At 39.5% G+C, this 24,550-nt stretch overlaps 1 long non-coding RNA gene across 1 annotated transcript; it reads right to left on the bottom strand.

The window, feature by feature from the left end:
- Positions 1 to 5,542: 5,542 nt before the first annotated feature.
- LOC138807702 (uncharacterized) lies at positions 5,543 to 7,851 on the bottom strand. The gene is made up of 3 exons (XR_011366239.1): positions 7,654 to 7,851; positions 6,529 to 6,570; positions 5,543 to 5,906 (listed from the first exon to the last, which is right to left on the bottom strand). It is a non-coding gene; the product is annotated as an uncharacterized lncRNA (long non-coding RNA).
- Positions 7,852 to 24,550: the final 16,699 nt, after the last annotated feature.

The raw sequence follows: 24,550 nt of genomic DNA, 5'->3' as shown, positions 1-24,550 counted from the left end.
CACTGTTTCTGAGCTCTTCATTCAAGGCTAAATTCTACCACGTGGGCCACAGCCCCACTTCCAGAGTCTTACAGTCTTTCCTTCCCAGGCTGATTTGAACTGCAATCTTCAGATCTCAGCCTCTTCAACAACTAGTATTAAAGGTGTGAGTCACCAATACCTGGCTTAGTTTTCCTTCTCAGGAACTTTCACCTCAGGCAGAGCAATTAGTACTGTACTGAAACACCAGCCACTCAATGTAATAAGGACATACATGTCTCAATTGCCTAGGAACAAACATTATTAAAACCAATTCATACTAAAGAAACTAGGTAAGACAGGTTTACTCATAAGGGTGAAGAATCTATGCCTGAGGCCAATGGTTCACATCTGGACTCCTAGTTACTGAGAAGGCTAATATCTAAGGACCATGATTCAAAGCCAGCCTGGGCAGAAAATTCTGTGAGACTATTATCTCCAATGAAGAACTAACGACCAAGAAATGGAGCTGTGGCTCAAATGGTATAGTTTGCCAAACTTGAGAATAAGATCTAAGGGACAGTACCCAGATTTGAAGTTCAAACCCTAGAATTGATGTACACACACACACACACACACACACACACACACACACACACACACACAGCATAGCACAGCACATAATGCCTGTAGCCTGTTTAGCCTCTTGGGTCACAGGTTTGTTCCAAGGAAAGATACTAGGACAGGGCTATGGATTTCGGATTTGAGGCCACTAACTCACCAGGAATTTTCCTCCTCTGTAAATATGGAAGTAAGAATACTAGACTTATATAGTTGTTGGGAGCATTAGTTGAGCTAACAAAAAGCGGTGTATGTGTGTGTGTGTGTTTGAGTGTATGTGTGTGTGTGTTTGAGTGTGTGTGTTTGTGTGTGTGTGTGTGTGTGTGTGTGTGTGTGTGTGTGATTCCAAGGGCTTTCCCTGAGCTTTGTTGTTCAAGGCCAACACTCTACCACTTGGGACACTGGTCCATTTCCAGCTTTTATGATGTTTAATAGGAGATAAAAGTGTCATGGATTTCCTACCCAGTGCTGGCATCGAACCATAACCATCAGGATACTAGCATCTTGAGTAGCTAGGATTACACATGTGAACCACTGGTTTTAACTATAATAAGGTTTTAATGCAGGGAGCTGGTGATATTCTTCAGTTCCTATTTCATGGTGACCTTCTCTGAGACCCCTAACATGCAACCAAATGGGGTTCTTCCTTCAAGGAACTAGGATGAGTCAAAACCATAAAGTAATGCTGCATTGACAAACAGCCCAGCCTTATTCCTACTCACATGAGTTTAAGGTGAGTCAGTCGCAGCTTCTTTTCTTCCTGTGAGGGACAGTCAGCTCTGACACACTTCTAAATCACTGGCAAAGGGAATGAACTTGGACTTCACACTGATGCAGTTTTTAGATATGTTGTAATCATTGATTGTAACTAAACTTGAAATGAACAGAAATGTATGTCTATCATGTTGTATGTGTCCCATGGTATAAGAAGGCAGTCATGCATATCAGCAACTACTCACAAGTGTTTTAGCCCCATGGATGATAAGTTGCATTATCAATTTTCTTTTTAAATTTTAACCTGGTAGTGCAGAGTGGGACTTGAACTCAGGGGCTGATCTCTGTCCCTTTGCTTTTTTACTCAATGCTAGTGCTTTACCACTTGAGCCACAGCTCCATTTCTGATATTTTTGGTGGTTAATTGGTTAAAATTCTCACCTATTTACCTGCTCAGGCTGGCTTTGAACCACAATCCCCATCTCTTAGCCTCCTGAGTAGCTAGTATTACAAGTGCCAGCCAACACTGGCCATGAGTGAAAAAAAACTAAATGACAGAACACAGACCCTGAGATTAAGACCCAAGCTCTGAACACACACACACACACACACACACACACACACACACACACACACACACACACACACACACACACACACACGAAGAAAAATTGCTAATTTAGTCCAAATGCACATACACACGTGCAAGTACATGAGTAAGTTTCAAAGATGCAGAAACAAGTATGATCACAGTTTGGAATACAAAAAAAATACCACATCCCATTAGTTCATAGCAGAGAAGGAAGGCATGTGTCATTTCACCCTCAGGGAACTGCTCTAGGGGATATTTTGGGCAATCCCTCCACCGGGACACATCTTTACTATTGGAGAGTCAAAGGTGGCAAGATCTTCAAGAACCAGAAATTCACATTTCACCATGTCCAAGGGACCTACAGTTCCAAGAGCATCTTTGAACTCACTCCTCAGGGAATCAACAGTACCTAAAAACAGTGAATAGGGAGAAAGAGCAGGCAAGACCGTGGTCTCCTTGCAAATGGTTAAATGGCAAAGGGACTGACCTGAATAGAGACACACGGATAATCAGGTGAAGGTGAGCGAGGGGAGCAGGGATGATGAGCGTACCAGTTCTACAATTGGCACGACATCCTCGGGATACAGGCATGTGCAGACAGGGTATTCCCCAGAAAGAGAACTCTGGATGAGGTCAGGGGACAGGAGAGGGCAACAGAAAGAACTGATTGTAAAGTATGGAAAGTAGAAACAAGAGTCCCATGCAGGGGTACCAAGGGCCCTGGGATCTATTTCTGACTATGCTCACAGCTTCAATTTAACCCACCTGGAAGAAAAGTGGGAAGAAGCACAGACTGACTGTTCAGATGCTGCCGCTGAGGTCACCTACCTGAGGAGGAGGAAGGAGAAGGAGCCGCAGATTTGAAGTAAACCCAAATTGGGGTGGGAGACTTAGGAGCAGCATTCTGTCTGCACCCTACCAAGGCACTTAGCTGTCTGGCTCCTGACCCCTCAGGGTTCCATCAGGCTACCACTTATAGTGCAGAGCCCACAGCCCCAAGTTGGGCAGGAAGACCACCAGTAATGGAGGCATCACCTGCAGAAGCGGCTCCACCTTCTGCTTCTTCAGAACCAGTCAGCCCCACCAACCCTACAGCCTTACTCCAAGCATAGGCATGTCCACATGGTGGCAGCGGCAACAACTCAGCAAAAGGGAATCACCCAGGCACCAGCCTCACTCCATCCCTCCTTCACATCTGCTGTTTGTAGGCTAGCAAACCAGATGCTACCACTTAGTCACCATCGCAGGGAGGAGTCACTGCCACCAACTCCAAAGTTGGGCACTTTGGAGTCCTCAGACCCAAGATTCTTCCTTCTACACTTGTTACAGAATGACTACATCTGTCGACCTTGGCCTTCTTCTGGGGAGTGCTAGTCTATCCACATATTATCTGGGGGTCTGCTTTCAGATATCCCCCCCTCGACCCAAATGGTGTATCCTGCTACTTCATAGCTTCCCCACCCTCCTGCCCAAGTGTGGTGAGAAAGAGCTACAATTGGGTTGTTGAGTTTTAAGTGGTACATGATTGGTGCTAGTGAGCAGGGTGTGTTTTGGTGGTTCAAGTGTACCCAGGGATCGATTCCTCCTCACAGCCTGCTCTGTGGCTGTGAGCTATCCTGGGGGAGCAGAGCTTCTCAAGCTTTACAGATACTGCTGGAGCCCTGGCATTGCTTCATGCTCAAAGGTAACAATTTATCATTTTGAGCCACAGGTTCACTTGTGGGGTTTTGCTGCTGCTGCTGTTTGTAGATAATTGGAGATAAGAATCTCAGGTGAGATATGTATTCAAATGTTCTTTTTTCTTTCATGCAATTGTTTCGAACAAATTTATAAGATTATTTCTTTGTTGTTTTGTATGTATCTCCCCCCAGTGTAACCCCTGCTTTCACTGTATTTGATGTTGGTATAATTTGTGGAGTGGAAGAGGAAAAACAAAGCATTTAAAAAGGATACAGGTGGACACATTGCAACAATGGGATGTACACGTCATTGTGTCCAAAATGAACTTTACAACTTTGGTGGGGGGGGGGAAGTGGGGAGGATTGGGTGGGAGGGCAGGGGGAGGTTGGGAAGGGATGGGAAGGGGAAACAAAGGAGAAGCCTACAATGCTTGATAAGAAATGTACTCATTATTTTGCCCATGTAATTGTAACCCCTCTGTACAGTATTTTCACAATAAAAAAAAAAAGAAAAAAGAAAAGAAAATCCTAAGAATTTCAGGGACTTTCCTGCCCAAGCTGGCTTCCAATCTTGATCCTCAGCTCTCAGCCTTCTGAGGAGCTGGTATAAAAGCCCTGAGCCATTGATACCTGGTTAATCTTTTTAAAATTTGATAATTTTTGCTTTCTTCTGATTCCATATTCTATCAAAATATGTATGGAATACCTTTTTCCACACACTCAAGACTCTCTATCACCCTGACCCTTGACTCTTTCCCAGAGGCTGTTCTGCAAAAGCGCCCTTGACAACTATGAACTCTATGAGGGGCCCATATGCTAGATGTCCAGGGCAAAGGTGGTAGAGGAGGCAGAGGCGCCCCCAGGATTTGGGCAGGGGGAGGGTGGATACAGAAGAAAGTGAGCACTGAATGCCAGGCGCGGGCAGTCCAGGGGGTTGATGATGTGGGCATGCCTGGAAGCAGCTGTGGGTAGCCTGGAGGCAATGGTGCTTCTGCTGCAGTTCCATGGCTACCATTGCCGCCATTGCCTCCACAGCTTAGGTGCATTGGCTCTGCCTAGAACCTGGGGTCGTAGGGCAGCTGCTGGCTGGCCAGGACTTGCTTCCAGGCCTCTGGCTCAACCTATGGCTGCCTGAAATTCACATAGGACCCCCAGAGGAGATCAGACATATGCCCAGGCATTGGCTGTCTCGCTGAGAACCTTTACCTGGTGGAGAAGATGGTCCTTGGGTGCTCAGCTGACAGCGTGGGACTTAGGCTGCTGATTAGCAGCATCTGGTTCTCAGAGCTGCTGGGCAGGGCTCATGGGCCAGTGCTCATTAGGGGGCAGCAGGGGCAGGCATGGTGCAATTGCCCAAGGCTACTGGCTCCCTGAGGACTTGCCGTCCTGGTCCCTGCTGCTGCTGGCGCCCAAGCCCGAGGAGCACACACTGCTAGCTTAGAGGTTCTCTGCCTGGTGGCTGCCCCTGCCGCTGTGGGGCTTCCTAAGGACTCAAGCCTGAGATGAGTCCTGGGGGTCAGAGACCTCATGTGCAGCCTGCCTCACTTTCAACTGCAGCTGCTTTGCAGACCACCACACGTTGATCTGACTTGGCTCCACTGTGCAGCTTCGGGGCTGGAGAGGTGGAACAGTGACCCACAGAACCTCACAATGGCTGCATTGAAGCCCAGGAGGCAGTGCCCGTGGCGCCCCATCTTGGACAAGAACCAGGTGTGATGGTGGTGGCTGGGCTAGAGCGGCCTTGCAAACGATTTAAGGACACTTTATTTGTGAGTATACTGTTTTCTTAATGTTTGTAAAGCATTAGTTTTGTTAGGTGAATAGGTGTACATGTCTACATTCTGACCAGATTGGTCTAATTGAACATTTTTATTAATTTACTTTATTGTTATAAAGAGCATGTACAGAGTGATTACAATTAAATGAGTCAGATAATGAATAGATTTCCGTTTGTAGAGTGTCTTCTGTTCCCCCACTCTTTCCCAGCCCTTTCCTCCCATTAATTAAACATTTAGGGAATTCTCTGAAGGAAATATGGACAAATGTAAAATAAAATCTTTATGACAGTACAGACTTAACCCAATCACATTTTTTTTGTAGAATAGAGAAATCTATTTTCTGCAATGAATAAACATCCATGAGCTATTCTTGGAGACTGGAGGGAAGTTACTGAGCACCCTAATCTGGGCACTATGGAGAAGATCATTTGACCTGAAAGGATTCCTTAAAGAACACAGAGCTGCAGCTAGATGAGATGATCAAGCAGGTCCAGAGCATTGTAGAGGTGACATTCACTTACTTCTCTACTGGTGATATTCACATACCATACATAGTTTTATTTGCTGTATAAAAGAATGGAAAGTTTAGAAATTTTTAAAGAGAATTTTCCAATGAAAAGGCAAGACTTACCAAAATTAATGTTGTGCTCAATAATAAAGAATGGGAAAAAAGTTCAGTATAAATAAAGTACTGTGAATACACTCTTTTATGAATCATGAAATTTGGACAATGGAGCACAAATCTAACTTTATATGTTTTACAGTCCTGGGATATATTACATACAGTGATGTGAGGGAGATGGTAAGTGGAAACAAAGGAGGAGGCAACAATGCTTGATAAGAAATGTACTCATTACCTTGCTCATGTAATTTTAATTCCTCTGTATGATATTTTCACAAAAGAAGTAATTTCTCAAATACAATCCTCCAAAACTCTCCCTGTGATAGGCAGAGAAAGTTGTTTCCCACTGGATCTGACTTGATACACACAATCCTCCCTGTCATCCATGAGATTCCAAAACCACAACCACTTCTACTACTGTGTAATCTGCTATCCACTGAAGTGCTAAGCATCAACCTCTTGGTGAAAATCACAACTGGTCTGCAAAGTTGACTTTGATTCAGAAAACTAAAAGATCACCATTTTTCAAGGACAGAACTTCTCTTCATGCCAATGTCCACTTACTTCTTCACTTGTTCATCTTCCTTCCAGTTATGGTAGAAAGATCTGTACCAATGGGACAAGAGACGGAAGTTAACTATGCTTGTCCTTTTATGAACTAACAGGGCATACATGAGACTGGCTAAGTCCCACATGGTAATGTAAACATGACAGACAAAAAGTCGAGATTATATCTATACAGTTTCATGGAGATCCTGTGAAGAGGCTTATATGCACCTGTCCAAATAAATGCACAATTGCTCTTGCCTGTAATCCTATTAATCAGGAGGGTGAGCTCTGAGGATCACAGTTTGAACCCAGTCTAGTCAGTAAAATTCTAAAGACACATATTCAATTAACCAGCCAAAAGCCAGAACTGGACCTGGGACACAAATGGTAGAGTGCTACCTCTGAACAACCATGGGACAGCACTCAGGCCCCAAATTCAACTTTTGACCCTTTCTTCTAGTTACTTCAAAGGCCTCCAAGTTAGTGATTTCCTAGGTGAGGGTGGATGTTGGGTGCCACTGGCTCATGCCTTTAATCCTAGCCTTAGCAAACTGCTAAGGCTCCACTAGATTCTGAGGAAATTGAAATATTCTGGCTGCCGGGTCCTAAGAAATTAGCCAGGGAGTGCACTTCTTTGTCTCAAGCCAAGCTTCTATGATAAAGCCCAAGGGAAACAGTCTCAGAGAGGTGCCAAGTATTCCAATACTCTGCCAGGGATCTCATCAGCCCTGGGTTTGAAGGAAGAACACTCACTTTTTACACAAAAAAAAATCCAGCACCTGCTTAATTGTTCCCCACTGTCTATAGTGGTGGAGGAAGTTTCCAATATAGAAGAGATCACCTTTCTTTTAGACAGGGACCAGGTCCATCACCAGCATTTCCAACAAGCCTGAGTCAGACTCCATATATTATAAGGAATATTCAGGGTCTCAGCTGACTCATTCTCACATTAATGTGGTAAAAAGAATGGCTCTTTCAAAAATGGAAATGGAAGAACACTTCAAATTGAGTAATTGTAATAGAGTGGATTGAAAACGACACAGTAAATATTTTCTCAGTATACACATATAAAAACACACAAGAAGAATGTTCTAGTATGGGCTAGGATGAGATTAAATAAGTATCCTATCATGGTTATACCTTATCTGAGTTGCTTTGTGCTTCCTTTGGTTTGTTCTTCTAACAAGGGCTGAGAAACTGGATTCATGGTTTGGCACTGATCCAATGTCTGCAGCTTCAAGTGAGGCACTCACACCTCTCATGCCTGAGACCCGAGTTTCTTCCAATTTGAAAACAACACAGGAACACCTTTCATGTTTCTGAGCCACAGGCCAAGTGACTGGCTTGAACTGACAGTCAGTTAACAGTTACCTGGCTCTCAGGGTTCTATATTATGTTCCATTGTGAGGGAGCTGGAGTCATCTAGCCAATGATCTAAGCTGCTTGCTTACATAAGACCACCCCAAAGATAAACTGGAGACTGAAATCTCCCTTCCCACATCACTATATACATATGTGGACATTGTCCAATCCCAACAACTTCAGCTAGGCCTAGGTACTAGCATGATTTCAGCTCAAGGAGACTTTCCTAGGTCTGATCCATGCCTTATTTGTCACTATTTCTCTCATCCTGCACAAATCATTTTGCTCTCAGGACCCTCTCAGCCTGCCATGGGCTTCTTGCATGTATTTTTGACCTCTACTTCCTAGAACATTGTTAGGATTTTGAATCCTAATCTTCTGTGCTCCTGAAGCCCCTGTGTGCTGTCATCTGGAAAAAAGGCAAGTACTTAGTGGTGGGAAAATCAAACAAGTATTGAAAAACAAACATTACACATACAGTCAGACATTTTTACAGGTGTACATTCTTGTAAGATAAAAGACTAATTTTGATACTTTTGTAATATTTTTATGACGGAGGAGAGGGGGAGAGGAGAAGAGGTCCTTAATTGTTTTTTCATAATTCATTGATTATTATTTAAAAATACTATAGTTGAAGAAATGTAATATTTAAAGAGAAAAACTGTGCTCCTGTTCTTTTTATAAGCTACGCATTTATGAAATATTCCTCACTAAAGTCTTGTTGACTATGTCCCATGAACTATCCTCCCTTTTCAAAATAATCAAGGAAAACTCTTCAAAAATCAGTGAGCTGTTTCCAATCTCTGGATAAGAATTTAAGATACAACATTGCCTGCGATTTTGTGCATGTATAATGAGTGTGAGAGTGTGTGTATTTTTGTGAATGTGTGTCTGTCTATATGTGTGTTTTAGGGCTTGAACTCACGGCTATCTGACAATCCCGTGCATATTGCCCTTGAATCTAGTGCTCTACCAATTGTGCCACAGTTCCACTGCAAGCGTTTTGTAGTGAACTGGAGATGAGAGACTCATAATATTTCCTGTGCAAGCTGTCTGAATTAAATCTCAGGTCTCAGCCTCCTGATTAGCTAGAGTTATAATTATGAGCTTCCAGAACATGGTGATAAATCATTTTTACTGGAGACAGTGGGGTGATAAAGCATTGTTACTGGATCAAGTTTCAGTCCATCTTCACAACAATGTATTTCAAAAAACAGCAACAGTAAAATCCTATACAAAATATAATTATAAGATATAATTACAATAAAATTTAGTGATATAGTCTGCTAGCATAACTTTCAGGAAACTGTGGTCTTAATGATTTAGCATCACAAAATCAAACAAAATGAGATAATTTTAGTAGACCATGAATTTTTTAATTCCATCTTTTACTAATTTCAAACAATTAAAAGGAACAGGAAAAAGATTCATATTTATAAGGAGAATGTAAAGAAGATAAAAAATGGCAGATTATGAAATCGAAAATTCTACATTACAGGAAAATTATTGTCATGATGAATATATGATAATAATCTTCAGAGCAGCAATACATAAATATATATTTACTACGCATAGTCAAACTTGTCCCTATCTCTATCAACGTCCAATCCTCTAGTACATATTATCAACGTATTCATGTTTATGGTATATTCCAAAATAACTACCAGAGTCAGGAGGTTACCAATGTACATTAGCATTCACTGTTTTAGGAGATAAACCTGATAATTATATTGGTCAGATTATTCAATATACTAAACAAGTAGTATGTTATCTTTGCACTCCCTAAGTATGTACAAACACTACTTCAAAGTGAAAAAATACAACAAGATTTTTGAAGGCATATGCCTGTAAAGCTAGTTATTTGGGACATCAGTTCAAGATCAGTATAGTTTTACCTGCAATGGTCCCCAATCTGACTATGTGGATTGAATACATCTATCATCCAAGGATCATGGGGAGGATGAGAGCAGGAGGATTTCAATTTCATGCCATGCTAGGAAAGAATTTCCACATGGCTTCATCTCAATCAAAGAAGGTTCAACACTACAGACCACCTATCAACCCCATTAGGGGAAAATAAACATAAGAGCCTTGTAGAATCAGAAATAAACAATAGTAAAGCATGCCAATACAAACCATCATAAACAACACACAAGTAATGTTGTTTCTCATACCAATAATCCTAAGTATAGGTAAGATTATATATGTGATCCAGAAGCACTAAGCAATACATGATTTAAAAAAAATGACAATTTGAAGCCAAGTGCCAGTGGCTCTTGCCTGATATCCCAGCTACAGATGAAGCTGAGATATGAAGATCACTGTTCAAAGCCAGCCCAGTAAGAAAAATCCCCATAAGACTCTTATCTCCAATTAACAACTCAAAAACCAGAAGTGGCTCTGTGAGTCAAGTGGTAGAGTGCTAACTAACTTGAGCACAGAGTCTCATCAAAGGTGCCCAGGCCTTAAGTTCAAGCTCCACAACCAATAAAATTAAATAAACATTTAAATATCTGAATTCATTGTGAATTAATAAAATGAGATCTGTGGTATACAATTCTACAGACAACTATATTATATTTTGAGTTAGAAAAAGTAGGAGCACTTCAATAAAGGACACTTTTTCATAAACTAGGGCAGATAGGTCTCTAATTAGAGGAAATTGCTGGACTCATATGTATTATTTTTTGGTTGATTTTTGTTTTGTTTTAAGAACAGGATGAGAAACCCCATCTCTGCCAACACCCACTTGGATATGTATAACATCATTCACAGGCCATGCATAATTAACAAAATGATTTTGTTTATCTTATATGTCCCTATTGCCTATAATTTCCTATTCTTGCCTTCCTCAAAATACAAACATGTTCCACCGATTCAGATTTGAGCCAGGCAATCTGTAGTATTGGTGCCAAGAGTTGAGGTAAATTGTGACACAACAGGAAGCATGAAACCAACACTTTAGTAGCTGGACACTGGGGGCTCAGACCTATAATCTTAGCTAATTAGGAGGCTGATGATCACAGTTCAAAGCCAGCTGGAATGAGAAAGTTTGTGAGACTCTTCTCTCCAATTAACAACCAAAAAGCCATGAAGAGATCTGGGGCTCAAGAGGTAGAGTAGCCTGGATTACAAAAACTCAGGGGCAGCACCCAAGCCCTGAGTTCAAGCTTGAAGTTCAGGCACATAAAGAAAAACAATCATCAACAACAACAAAAAACAGAAACTGGGAGAAAGCTCAGGAAAGGTTGGCATTGTCTACAAGACAAATGTACACATTACATGAATTGTGAAATGTTCACCTCGCTGTACACACCTTAGTAACAATTATATTTTTAAAATAATCTGAGAAATCAAAAAGGCATGGTACATTATAAGGTTCATCTGCTTTCCAGAATTTGAGAGCCCCATCATCTGAGTTGGTGGCAGACACGTTGTATGGCCCAGCGTGATGCGAAAATATGAAGCCAGAGATGCTTTCAGATTGTCCCACCAACTCTTCTATGACTTTAAGCAAAAAACAAAACAAAGCAAACAAAAAAGACTTTAGGGTTAATTAAAGATTAAGGTTAACTACAGAATTCCAGGTAGAAGTATACTGTTAAATAAAGGGTGAGCACATATTCTTTGTAGATACTAAAGTCACATGTGTCACAAAATTATCCACAGGATTAATATCCACAGATTTATAACTAGAAACTCCGAAGTGTCAGGTATATTAATTAGATAGCTGATGAAGAGAATACCACACTGTATTCAGTCAGGTAATGTATTTTATTTACCAAACTGCTGCCCATCCCATGCATGGTGGAGAGACATAGCCAGAAAAAGGGACGACCCAACCTCATGCCAGGAATTATCTAGGCTGGGGACCAGATGAGTTGTGGCCAGGTGGGGGTAAACTGTGGCTACACTGGATCTGGATGTGACCTCAGGGCCTGCAACCCTCCTCTGGTCAGATGGGAGGTGTGACAAGAGGTAGCCCAGTTTGTTACCTAGCAGGAGAGGAATATGGCTGCCTCCAGGTGGGCCAGATACCTAGGTAACACAGATAAATTGTGAAAACTTAGCCAAGATGTAGGTAGGGCCTCAAGGTCTGTAGGCAGACCTATTACCAAATACAGATACTACCTCTGCCATGTGACTCCTGAATCCAAACCATTCAATCTCAATAATTTTATTTTTCCTTTCTTTCTTTCTTTCTTTCTTTCTTTCTTTCTTTCTTTCTTTCTTTCTTTCTTTCTTTCTTTCTTTCTTTCTTTCTTTCTTTCTTTCTCTCTTTCTTTCTTTCTCTCTTTCTTTCTTTCTCTCTTTCTTTCTTTCTTTCTTTCTTTCTTTCTTTCTTTCTTTCTTTTCTTTCTTTCTTTCTTTCTTTCTTTCTTTCTTTCTCTCTTTGTTTCTTTTTCACTCTTTCTGGGCAGAGACTTAGCCTCTTGTGTTGCTGAGATTAATGGTATGTTTCACCATGATCACTTTTTTGTTGAGATTGAGACTTCCTAAATTTTTGGTTAGGATATGTTGAAGTTGTGATCTATTTACTTCTGATTACTGACAGTGACTATAGATGTGAGCCAGCACACCAGACCATTCAAAGTACTTTATCCCAAATGCAAGACATGGCTTATTTTCCCAAATAAAATACAAGTTGACAAACAGCAAAAGTTAGTCCTTAATTATGGTCAAGAGGTGTTTTTAATGTGAAACAAAATTACTGATCAAAATATATGACTAGGGTAATTATACGTTAAAACATATCCTATATTAAATGTCAAATCACCTATATTAGCATTTATACCAGTGATTAAATCAAATCTCCATAAATCATTTATTTCTGTCATACATTCTAGAAGTAGGCAGAACTGGAACTCACAATAATAAGTAAACAGGGATAAAACAGGCATCTCAGTTCAGGATCAGTCTAGGAAGTAAAGTGTTGCCCATATCACTCTACTAGCTAGGGATATTGTAATGCAATCATGATTAGGGCTACATGGCAGACATAGGTAATTAGGAGTATAACCTCTACTGGGCAGGGTGAAAAAATTGTTAACCTATGAGTAAAGTAACTCAAACAAAAAGCATTGGTAGAGTGACTCAAGTGATGGAGTACTTGTCTGGAAAACACAACATCAAAATGCAAATCAACTTCCTAAAATTTAAATAAGAAAAGGAAAGAAAGAACAACTCATAATGAATATGTGTTCAATGTAAAGATTTACACTACAATATTGTAGTAATAAATGCCATCATTGATCTCTAGGGACAGGCACATTTTGTGTCAGGCCTAAATGAAACTATAACACTCTATATAAAAAGCTTTAATAAAACAGAGGTCTGGGTTACAATGGTGAGCACTTAAGTTTGCATGTGCAGTCGTGTTGCAGCTGTGTGGAGGTTTGTAGAAGTCCCTACTTCTGATGAACTTGCCATGAGGAAATTGCATAACCATACAGGTCACTGGACAGATCCTGCTGATATATACACATACACACACATATATAAACATACATGTGTATAGATGTGTGTACATATATACATACATGTTTACATACATATATACATATGTATATTTAGTGACATGTAAAGAAAAATAAAATTTACAATGAATAAACTTAATAAACATAGTTTTCCAAAAGAATTATTTTACCTGAATCAATTCATTTCTTAAAGTCTCCAATGATATATCACACTTAACGTAGTTGGTGATCCTTTTCAACATATTATGATATTGTGTTGTTTTTGTTTTTCAGATGAAACAGCCCTGCCATTAAAAATAGTTTTATGAAATTCCTTATTTTTGAAAAGGAAAGGCACTTGTGCCTTCCTGTGTCATCAATTTTTTTTATTCTTTCAATTATATATTCTCTCTTAGACTTATATCTGTAGATCTAACTCATTCTCTTTCAATAGTGTCTTATGGGAAGTGGAAAATGAAGTATCATTCTGTTATTTTGGGAGGTTCTGATATTAGCCACTGCAATAAGGATTACGAAAATGGAACTCTGAAATTATTTAGAGAGATGATTTGAAAGTTACTTTTCTACACATTCATGCTCCTCATTCAACTAACCCACAGAATTTAAAATAAGTAACATTTTAGCTGGGCGCCAATGTCTCATGCCTGTAATCCTAGGTACTCAGGAGGCTAAGATCAGAGGATGTTGGATCAAAACTAACCCTGGTAAGAAATCAGTGAGACTCTTACCTCCAATTAACCACCAGAAAACCAGAAGTGGCACTGTGGCTCAAATGGTAAAGCAATAGACTTTATCTGAAGAGCTCAGGGACAGCGCCAAAGCCCAGAGTTCAAGATCCATGACTGACAAAAAATAAAAAGATAAAAAGTGGGGAGAGAGCTCGGAAGGTGGCTCAGTGGTAGAGCGCTTGCCTTGCAAGCATGAGGCCCTGGGTTCGATTCCTCAGCACCATATAAGCAAAAAGAAAAAAGCCGGAAGTGGTGCTGTGGCTCAACTGGTAGAGCACTAGCCTTGAGCTGAAGAGCTGAGGGACAGCGCCCAGGCCCAGAGTTCAGGCCCTACGACCAGACCCAAAAAAAAAAAAAAAAGTGGGAGGAAAGTGTAATGTTAAGGCTAATATTCACATATAAACAAAAATTGTCTAGAAATATAACTATACCTTATAATATCTTACCAACGTGATAATGCGAATAATAATTTGCCGTGTAAGGCAGCAACTTCACACATTTTCCCACAACATATATGTGCTAGTAGCATAACCCCAAACTAGACAAACAAATCTAATATCTGCTACCATATTTTAAATTCCTTTGCTTAATACCGTTTATTTGCCTTGGTGATTATTATGACATCTATGACAAATATAAAATTTTGGATAAAATATTTACCAAGAAGGGGCCTGGGAAGGTGGCTCATTGATAGAGTGTTTGCCTTGTATGCCCGAGGCCCTGGGTTCGATTACTCAGCACCACATAAGAAAAAGTAATAAAAGCCGGAAGTAGCGCTATGGCTCAAGTGGTAGAGAGCTAGCCTTGAGGTGAAGAGCTGAGGGACAGTGCCAGGCCCAGAGTTCAGGCCCCACAACCGGACCCCCCCCCAAAAAAAAAACATTTACCAGGAACATATATCTACTGAGGGGCATCTGTTTTGATTCCATATCTTAGCTATGTTAAATGCTGAAATACACATAGTTGGGCTGGTAGCTTTAGTATGGTCTTGTTTGTGGTCATTTGTGGAAATGCCCAAAAGTGGGATTGCTGTGTCATAGGGGAGCTCTATGTGGAGTCTTTTGAGGAACCTCCATACTACTTTCCAAAGTGGTGAACAAGTATATATTCCCACCAACAATGCAGTAAGGTTCTTCCGTCCACATCCCTTCCAGCATCTATTGTTATTACATGTCATGGTTATAGCCATTCTAAATGGGGTGAAGTGGTATCTTAATGTTGTTTTCATTTGCATTTCTTTATCACTAGGGAGGTTGAGCATTTTTTCATGCATCTATTGGTCATCCTCCTTTCCTCTTCAGAGAAGTTTCTCTATAATTCTTAAGCTCACTTATTTATTGGGCAGTTGTTTCTTTAAGGATTTGTTGTTGAGGGATTTGTTTTTTTGAGTTCCAGGTATATTTTAGATACGAGTCCTTTGTCCATTGTATGGCTAGTGAAGATCTTCTTGCAACCCGTGGGCTTTCTATTGATCTTCCTAGCTATGTCCTTTGCCATGCAGAAGCTCTGTAAGATCATGCAATCCCATTTGTCCAACCTTTCTTCTATTTGTTTTGTTTCTGAGTCTCTTTTAAGAAAATTTCGGCCTGTGCCAAGGAGACCTAGGGTTTCTCCTATTCCATCCTGTAATGTTTTCAGAGTGTCTGCTTTGACTTCCACGTCTTTGATTCATTTCGAGTTGATTCTAGTTCAGGGTGATATATATGGATCTAACTTTGGTTTTCTACAAGTAGTTAACCAATTTTTCCAGCACCATTTACTGAAGAGGTTGTCTTTCTTCCATTCTATTTTTTTAGCTCCCTTATTGAAGATGCTGTGGAGTATTGTGGATTCAGTTCTGGGTTTTCTATACTATTCCATTGGTCGTCAGGTCTGTTCTTGTGCCAGTAGAAGCTGTTTTGATGACTGTGGCTTGTTTGAAACTTGGTATTGATATTCCTCCAACTCTGTTCTTTCTGTTAAAGATTGTTTTTGCTATTCAGGGTCTTTTATTGTTCCATATGAATTTTTGGATTGCCTCTTCTATTTCCTTGAAAAATGAGGTTGGAATATTGATAAGTATTGTATTGAATTTGTAGATTGCTTTGGGATGTATAATAAAAACAGTAGCATTTTCTTTCAACATACATTTAAAATAAATTAAGGATTGGATTAAACTAATTCCTTTAGTATGAATTTTTACTTTCATTCCTGTTGAGTATGAATAACATCACTGTTTCATATCATGCTCAGAATCACAGAATAGGCTTGGAGTATAAATCACTCTATTTGATCCAACCATTTTCTGTAAGGAAAACTAGGGCTGGGATGGTGGCTCGCTGTACAGTATTTGTCTTGCACACATGAGGTCCTGGGTTCGATTCTTCAGCACCAAATAAGCAGAAAAACATGGCAGTGGCACTGTGGCTCAAGCAATAGAACTCTAGTCTTGAATTGAAGAGATGAGTGCCAGCCTGCAGGCCCAAAGTTCAGGCCTCACCACAGACAAAAAAAGCAAAACTATAAATTTTTAAACTAGCTAACATTATTAAAATATAACAATTCCATAGTATGAGGAAATGTATATAAATATTAACTTACTTTTCAATGATTTAGAAATCATATTTAAAAACTAGTACTTTAACATCCTATATTGGAAAATTTATTGAAGGTAGACAATTAGTAAAATATAAAATTATTTATATATACTGTTCATTTATATCAGGTTCTAATTTAAAAAAATTAAACCAGAAAACTTTTCCATATACTGATATTTCAGGGTGATATACTTCTATTCAGTCACTTAAATTGTGATTTAATATGCTTTTCCAATTGGCTGCATGGATTAACCACTTATCCAGGAATTATAGACAAAACAAAACAGACTGTGAAGAAACATAGAACAAATTTTGAAATGATAAAAGTCTCCCTGTGAATATATGAATTCCTTTGTATGAATTTAAACAGAAAGTGTTCACATATTTCCATATTTTCAGAAGTAATACCTTAAAGGAAAGCAGATGTGCCCTCAAGCTCAAATGCCAATGCTACTAAATAATAATTTAATAAATATAGACAGATAAAATTAAATATAGATTGATAGAATTAGTATTTTAGGAACTGTCATCTAAATATTGTATATATATATATATATAATTACATATATAACAATTCTATGAACATTTATGTATTATATGGTTTTCTTTATTTAAATTATAAATTACATTAGGTATATTTATTATATGTTTATTATATTATTTTATATATTGTATTATGTTGTATTAATTCATATATATTTTAAATACATTATGTTCTTTTTATTAGAGAAAAGATTTTATGCATAATATTAGGTAAATAATGCCAAGTTTTTTCCCCAGCATATTGACAACAAAAACATAAAACATAGAGAGTCTCCCAGGTGTTGCTTACACTTGCATATTTTCCTAGCTATTCAGAATTTAATTGTGAAGCCAGCCTGGACAAATGATCACAAGGCTCTTACCTGCATTTCATCAGCAAAAAGCCTCAATAGAGTTGAGGTTCAAGTGGTAGAATGTAGGCTTTGACTGAAAAATGTTAAGGGAGAGTGCAAGGCCCTGAATGCAAATGCCAGTAATGGCATAAAGAATAAAAACAAAACCACAACATCAAACACATGGAAACACAGAAAGACAAAGGCTATGCAAACTTAAATGCTACATCATTGAGGGATCGATCACACTAAATACAAGAAATGAGATGTAGGCATTTTCACTCAATTGAATAATAATTGAGGAATGGAATTATATCCATCCATTAGAAAATAGGACACTGCATCATTTTAAAGAAATGGTAAGACCTCTTAAAAACCAGGTTAAGTGAAGAAAGTTAATCCAAGGGAAACTAAGAATACATGTTTACCCTTAAACAAGAAAGATATTATTAATCTATAAATATAAAATATACAAGTGTGTACACTTGGTGTACACAAGTGTAAGAACTAAAATATGATAGAGTCCTAGTAGAACGTAAATGATGTAATTTTTTAGAAAAGCTAACTCACAGCCCAACAAAATAAGCACCCAGAATTGAGTATTCATATGTGGGGGTGGAACCAAGTGCAGAAAGGCACATTAACAAGCACATAAAGGGTGGAGAAATACAGTTACAAAATCAAATTCATAACTAAAATGAATGAATATTTCATTTTTAAAATGTATTTAATTTTACATGCATTTATTTTTATAAATAATCTTTGTATGCCTCTTGCCTTTTGTACTTTTAGGTTATCTTTCAATCTCTGTTATGTAGGCAATGCATGGACCATGTTACTCATACCTATGACTCCTGTTTTACTGAGATTAATGGTATGAGGCTTCATGCTTCACTTATTATTGAGATTGGTATGTATACATTTTTGGCGAGGTTATGTTCTCATTGTGATGCTCTAGACCTCTGACTTCTGACAAAAAGTGATCATAGATGTGAGATAGCATATCAGGCCATTCAGTCTTTTATCCAATTTGGAATAAATAAAGTTTATTTTCTAAAATTACATACAAAATGACAAACAGCAAATCTGGTAGAGATGTTTCTAATGTGAAACAGATTACTTCCCAAAATATCTGATTAGTGAAACTATATTTTCAAACTTACTTACCCTATATTTTAACAGCAACAAACCTATTTTAATATTTATGCCAGTGATTAAACTCAAATTGTAAGCATGCAAGAGTGCCTTACATCTGTAATCCTAGTTATTTGGGATGCTGAGACCTGAGCATAATGGTTCAAACCCAGCCTGAGCAGGAAAGTCTGTGAGTCTCTTGTCCCCAAATAATCACAGAAAAAATCCAAAAATGTCACTGTCGCTCAAGTACCTTGAGCCAAAGCATCCTAGGGATAGAAATTTCCAAAGTTCAAAACATAGGACTGGAAAAAAAGAGATTAAAATCAAATTGCCTGCACGCACTCATTTAGACAATCTATAGTGAGGGCAGGCTACTAGAGTTCACATCATTAACTGAAGAGGTAGAATTTGAGATGATCGTAGTTCAGAATCAGTTAGCAAGGAAAGTAATAAGATCTCCACATCGAAAGCCATGCAGACAGAGTTGAGGAACTTAGACTCTGTTTGGCCCTTATCAAAACTGATAACCTATGAGCAAGTAAATCAAAAAAGGAATGTTGTTTAGCAAACAAAGTATCTAAATTCATAGTCATGTTCTAAAGAAGGAAAGGAAAAAGAAGAACGAAGAAAGAGAAAGAAGAGAAAGGAGGGAGGGAGGAAAACAGGAGGGAGGAAAAAAGAAAGTGAGAAAGAGGTATAAATAAAAATCTCAGCATGTGTTAGATGTTAATAATGACACTGAATCATTTTAGCTATTATGCCATTATTTATTTATTTTGCAGAAACATTTTTTGTGAAGCCTAAATAAACCCAAAACTAGACTTAGATATCTAATAGCTATCTCATTTTTATGTTTCTTGTTTACAACACTGCTGTTTTATCCTATTGTTTAGTGTGAATTCTATGACCAATATAAAATCACATTTGGAATAAAACAGTTACTAGGTGAGCCTTCCTGGATGAGGTTGTGTGGGGATCCTGGTGGAGCCCTGTCAGGATTGAGGGAGAATCTGGTATTTACAAAGGTTCTGTGGTGGAACTGGGCAGGGATTTGAGGGTAGAGGTCGGCATGGGTAGGGCTATGAGACAGTAGGGAGGGGACAGGAAAGACTTGACTTGTTAGGGGTGGTGTTTCCATGGGAACAGGGCAGGGCTTTAGGAAGAAGGCAGACAGGTGGCCTGATTTTCAGTGTAAGAATGAGGGGCAACAGGGGAGCTTGCTATTTGTAGACAGGAATTTGAAATGGAAGAACAAGGCTACCAGGGAGGAGGGTTTCTGGGGGAGCACTGTGCGCCTCCATGGGATAGTCAGGGTGGGGTTTTCCGTGGAGCAGGGCGGGGAATTGAGGGAAGAGGCTGACAAAGGAGGGGTTTTTGGTGGAGGAAGGCATGGTTATAAGTGAGAGGCTTTTGGGGGGTGTGGTTTTGAGAGGGAATGGAGGTGCTAGGAAGGAGTGGGCTAGTAAGGGGTTGGGTTTTTGGTAGAGCTTGGCAGGACTTTGAGGCATGTGGTAAGGTGGAAGTGATGTTTCTATGGAGCAGGATGTGGTGGCAGTTCACAAGCCTTATTAGGACCAGGGCTTTTGTGCGAACAGGGAGAAAATCCAATGGACTAGATTAGTTAGGATGAGGTTTTCAGTAAACCCAGCCACAAATTCCAGACAGGACGTACAGTTGGGTGGAGATTTCGGTATTGCAAGGCAGTACCAAACCTACTGTGGTTGGATTTCCAGTAGGGCAAGGCAACCTTAAAAAAAGGGATGAAGGACGGACAGGGTTTTCCAGGTGAGCCTGGCGAGGATTCCAGAGGGAAGCCAACTGGTGCAGTGGTTTCAGGTGGACCAATATGGGTGTTGAGAGATGGGATAGAGTGATTGGTATTTTCTAGTGGAGCTGGGTAGGGCTTGAAGCATTGGGGCAAGCTGGAGATGGGGCTTTGGGAAGGATTGGAACCCCGACATGGGTACAGTATAATTATGGGCAGGACATCTGATAGAGCAGAGAGTGGATCCAAGAGAGGAGCCCAAAAGGCGGGTTTATCTGAGGAGCAAGGCATGGCATAGAGGGAGTTTATGTGGGAGGTGGAGAGGCATGTGGTGGATTAGGAGGAGCTTTCCTGGGAGGTGGTGAGCTGGGCGAGAAACTTCTGGTTTAGCAAGGCAGAGCTTCTAGGGCAGGTATAGGGAGGTGGATAATTTTTGGAGTAGCATGGTGGGCTTTGTGGTAGGAGGTAGGTTCAGGACTGGGCTTTGAGAAATTAGGCCACTTAGAAGTAGGCTAATAATAGGGTTTCCTTTGAAACTGGGAGGGACTCCAGGGGGAAGGCTGGTTGGGGGCAGGGTGTGAGAAGGAAAGGAGGGGCTTGGAGGGACAATTATATGGGAGGGGCAAGACTGGGAGGGGGTGTAACCAGTGGATAAGGGAGGGATTCTTGGTGAAGCAAAGCAGTACATAAAGGGAGGAGATAGGGATGTGGACTGGTTTCTGGTAGTGCCGAACAGGCTTCCAGGAAGTGGTGGAGTGGAAGAGGGATTTCCCTGTAGCAGAGCAGGGCTTTCAGGAAGGGGTCTGGTTGCAGTCAGGGCTTTGAGAATTTATAGAAGGGCTACCAGAGGGTAGGTTAGTTTAGGGTGGGCTTTCTAAGGAGGAAGCAGAGGGGAAGTGCGTTTCCAGTAGATCAAGTCAAGTTTCCTGGGAGGAGACGATAGGAAATGGCAAGACATTGACAGTGAAGAGAAGGGCTAGAAAAAATGGTTACTACTAATAAATGCAACATAAGAATACCATTTTCTGTCAGTGTAGAATTAAATTAATTTTATGTATGCGAGAAATACTGGATAAATAAACCAAGTAATTCCTTCCTAGGGAACTTTTTCTTTATTCCAGTTGAGTGAGAATAAAACCACAGATCACATCAGGCTCAGACTAACACAGTAGATTAAGACAAATGAAGCACTGTACTTGATTCCCCAGCACCAGCTTTGGAACACAAAAATTATAAACTGTCTCGTTTAGTTATAATGGACACTCTATTGTCTTAAAATTGTGAATTAATAGAAACTTTCCTCTGAACATTTTAGAAATACTAAAACCAAGTAAATAATAATGCTTTAACTTTATACTTCTATATTGGAACCTAAACTAAAACTAAATACTAAGCAAAATATAAAATATACATAATATTCAATCTTCCAGCATTAATTTTTATTGTGAAAATACTGTACAGAGGGGTTACAATTACATGGGCAAGATAATGAGTACATTTCTTATCAAGCATTGTAGCCTCCTCCTTTGTTTCCCCTTCCCATTCATTCCCATCCTCTCCCCGCCACACCCAATCTTCCCCACCTCCCCTCTCCATTTTATTATAAAAGAATTTAAAAGTAGAAAATTGTCATATGGTGAGATTGCAGTATGATTTTCTTTTCAATCACCCAAATGGTGACTTAAGCAATTATCATTGGATGCCTCAATACTTAAAATATATCCAAGAATGTGAAGCACTACTATGCAGACACTGAAGAAATTCTGAGGGTACCATGAACTGATCTTGGAATAAAATTAATGACTGCTTAAACTAGGAATTGATCTTCACAAGGCCCACAAATATTTTCCATAAGAAAGGTCTATATTGAAAAATAATGTAAAGGAATCAAGCAGGCAGACCATGAAGTAAACATTATCCAATGAGCAACATCTACTGAGGCACGATTGTGATCTTCATTTACCTAGGGTACAGTTACTGAGCTATGTTCTTCTCTGAAGGCAAATAACAGGCAAAGCCACAAAAATACAGTAATCATTATTAAGACATTAAAATGTACAGAATGAATTCAATGAATGTATTGCTAGAAAGTAAAGTTATATGTCTGAAATAAAGAGTAAATTAAATATTCCCAATATCTGGCCCTCTGCTGTTCAAGGGGTACAGGCCAAGGCACAAGGAGAATGGAGTGAAGTAAAATAGTATATATCAGTAGTTACCAAGATACAGTGATGAATGAAACAGGGGAGAAAATCAACATGACCATCACAGGACTTACAACAATGAAAATCCAAGGAGAATTACGAAGGATGCCCTTGCATATTTGGCAGAACAGTGAACTCATATGTGTTCAGAAAAGTGTCTGGCAGTGTCTTCAAAAACATGTGGAGTGATTCCAGGAAACTACCTGTGGTGCTCACATGGTGCCACAAGAAGAGATGAATTTATGATTTACAACACATTGATTATCATAAAGGTCTTGCTTCAGTAGTACAGAGTTAAATTTTAATAAACTCTGTTGTGAAACAACACATTATAAACCAAGACAAGGACAATTAAATTATATATATATATATATATATATATATATATATATGTGACTCGACTGTGTGAAATAATAGAATTCAAAAAATCAAATTACAGGGGCTGGGAAGGTGGCTCAGTGGTAGAGCGCGTGCCTTGCATGCATGAGGCCCTCGGTTCGATTCCTCAGCACCACATAAGAAAAAAGCCAGAAGTGGCGCTGTGGCTCAAGTGGCAGAGCACTAGCCTTGAGCTGAAGGGCTGAGGGACAGCGCTCAGGCCCAGAGTTCAGGCCCCACGACCGAACCCAAAAAAAAAATAAATAAATAAATCAAATTACATAATGTACATGTCAAGTAATAAAAGTCATCCAGAAGGATAACATAATTAAGGTAATATTTCAACAATACATATTTTATTTGAAGAGTCCTGTTTATGAATAATTTGCTTTCCTTACAGATTTTGAATGAACAGAAACAAAACAAAACAAAAATACTTGATAATAGAGGTAGATGCCAGTATCCCATCAATATTCCTATATAAACAGGAGGCTAAGATTGAAAGATCACGGTTTACAGCTTTTTGCAGTAGCAATCCATGAGACATTTATGTTCACTTGTGCAGTCAAAGACAGAGTAAAACCTTGACTCAAGTAGTATAGCCTCAGTCATGAGTGAAAAAACCAAGCAAGACTTTGAAGCTTGGAATCTAATCTCATTACGAGAGAGAGAGAGAGAGAGAGAGAGAGAGAGAGAGAGAGAGAGAGAGAGAGAGAGAGAGAGAGAGAGAGAGAGAGAGAGAGAGAGAGAGAGAGAGAGAGAGAGAGAGAGAGAGAGAGAAGAAGAGAGAGAGAGAGAGAGAGAGTCTTGGAGTCTCTCATTACTACAGATAATAGAGAGGGGGAATAAAAGAGAGAAGGAAAGGAAGAGGGAGAGGGAGAAAGAGAGAGGAGGAAAGGAAGAGGGAGAGAGAGAGTCAGAGGGCGAGAAAGGGAGTATTAAGTTTATAAAGTGAATCTATTCTAGAAAAAATATACTTTTCAAAATAATACATCTGTAAGCATACATGTGAGGATTTTTACAGTTGATTCATGAAACCTGGAAAGGGATAAGAGATAGAAAAGCCATCACAAACAGCACTCAGAAGGCCGAAAGTTATGCCCTGGAAAGGGCAAACAGTCAAGTGAAGACAGGGACATAATTTTCTGCCTTAAATTTATTTAAGTTAGAGCTGTTAGGACACTAAAAAATTAAGACTTTGGAGATAATATTGTTGTCTGTGTTATGGTTGACCTGATTATTGCTCCCTTCTGCACTCTAACAATAAGGCTCACTATGTATACAAACAATAACTCATGTTAAGGACTAGATTGATGCCATAGTGTGTGCACATACCTGTAACCACTGACCAAAACCCTGTATTAAAATGAATATAAAGAATATTAAGAAGGATTTTGGGATCCAGAACAACGAGCCTTCTGGTTCCCTGGTGTCTTCGTTCCTATAGCACTCTGTGATTTCTCAGTTCTTTGTCCAGGTATCCCATCATCTGTGCTGTTTTATTGTTGTAGTTAATGACAGTACAGATATAACAC

The sequence above is a fragment of the Dipodomys merriami genome, unplaced genomic scaffold (assembly GCF_024711535.1).
Source record: "Dipodomys merriami isolate MVZ:Mamm:240054 unplaced genomic scaffold, mDipMer1.0.p SCAF_428, whole genome shotgun sequence".
NCBI lineage: Eukaryota > Metazoa > Chordata > Mammalia > Rodentia > Heteromyidae > Dipodomys > Dipodomys merriami.
This window is presented reverse-complemented; position numbering and strand designations above follow the sequence as displayed.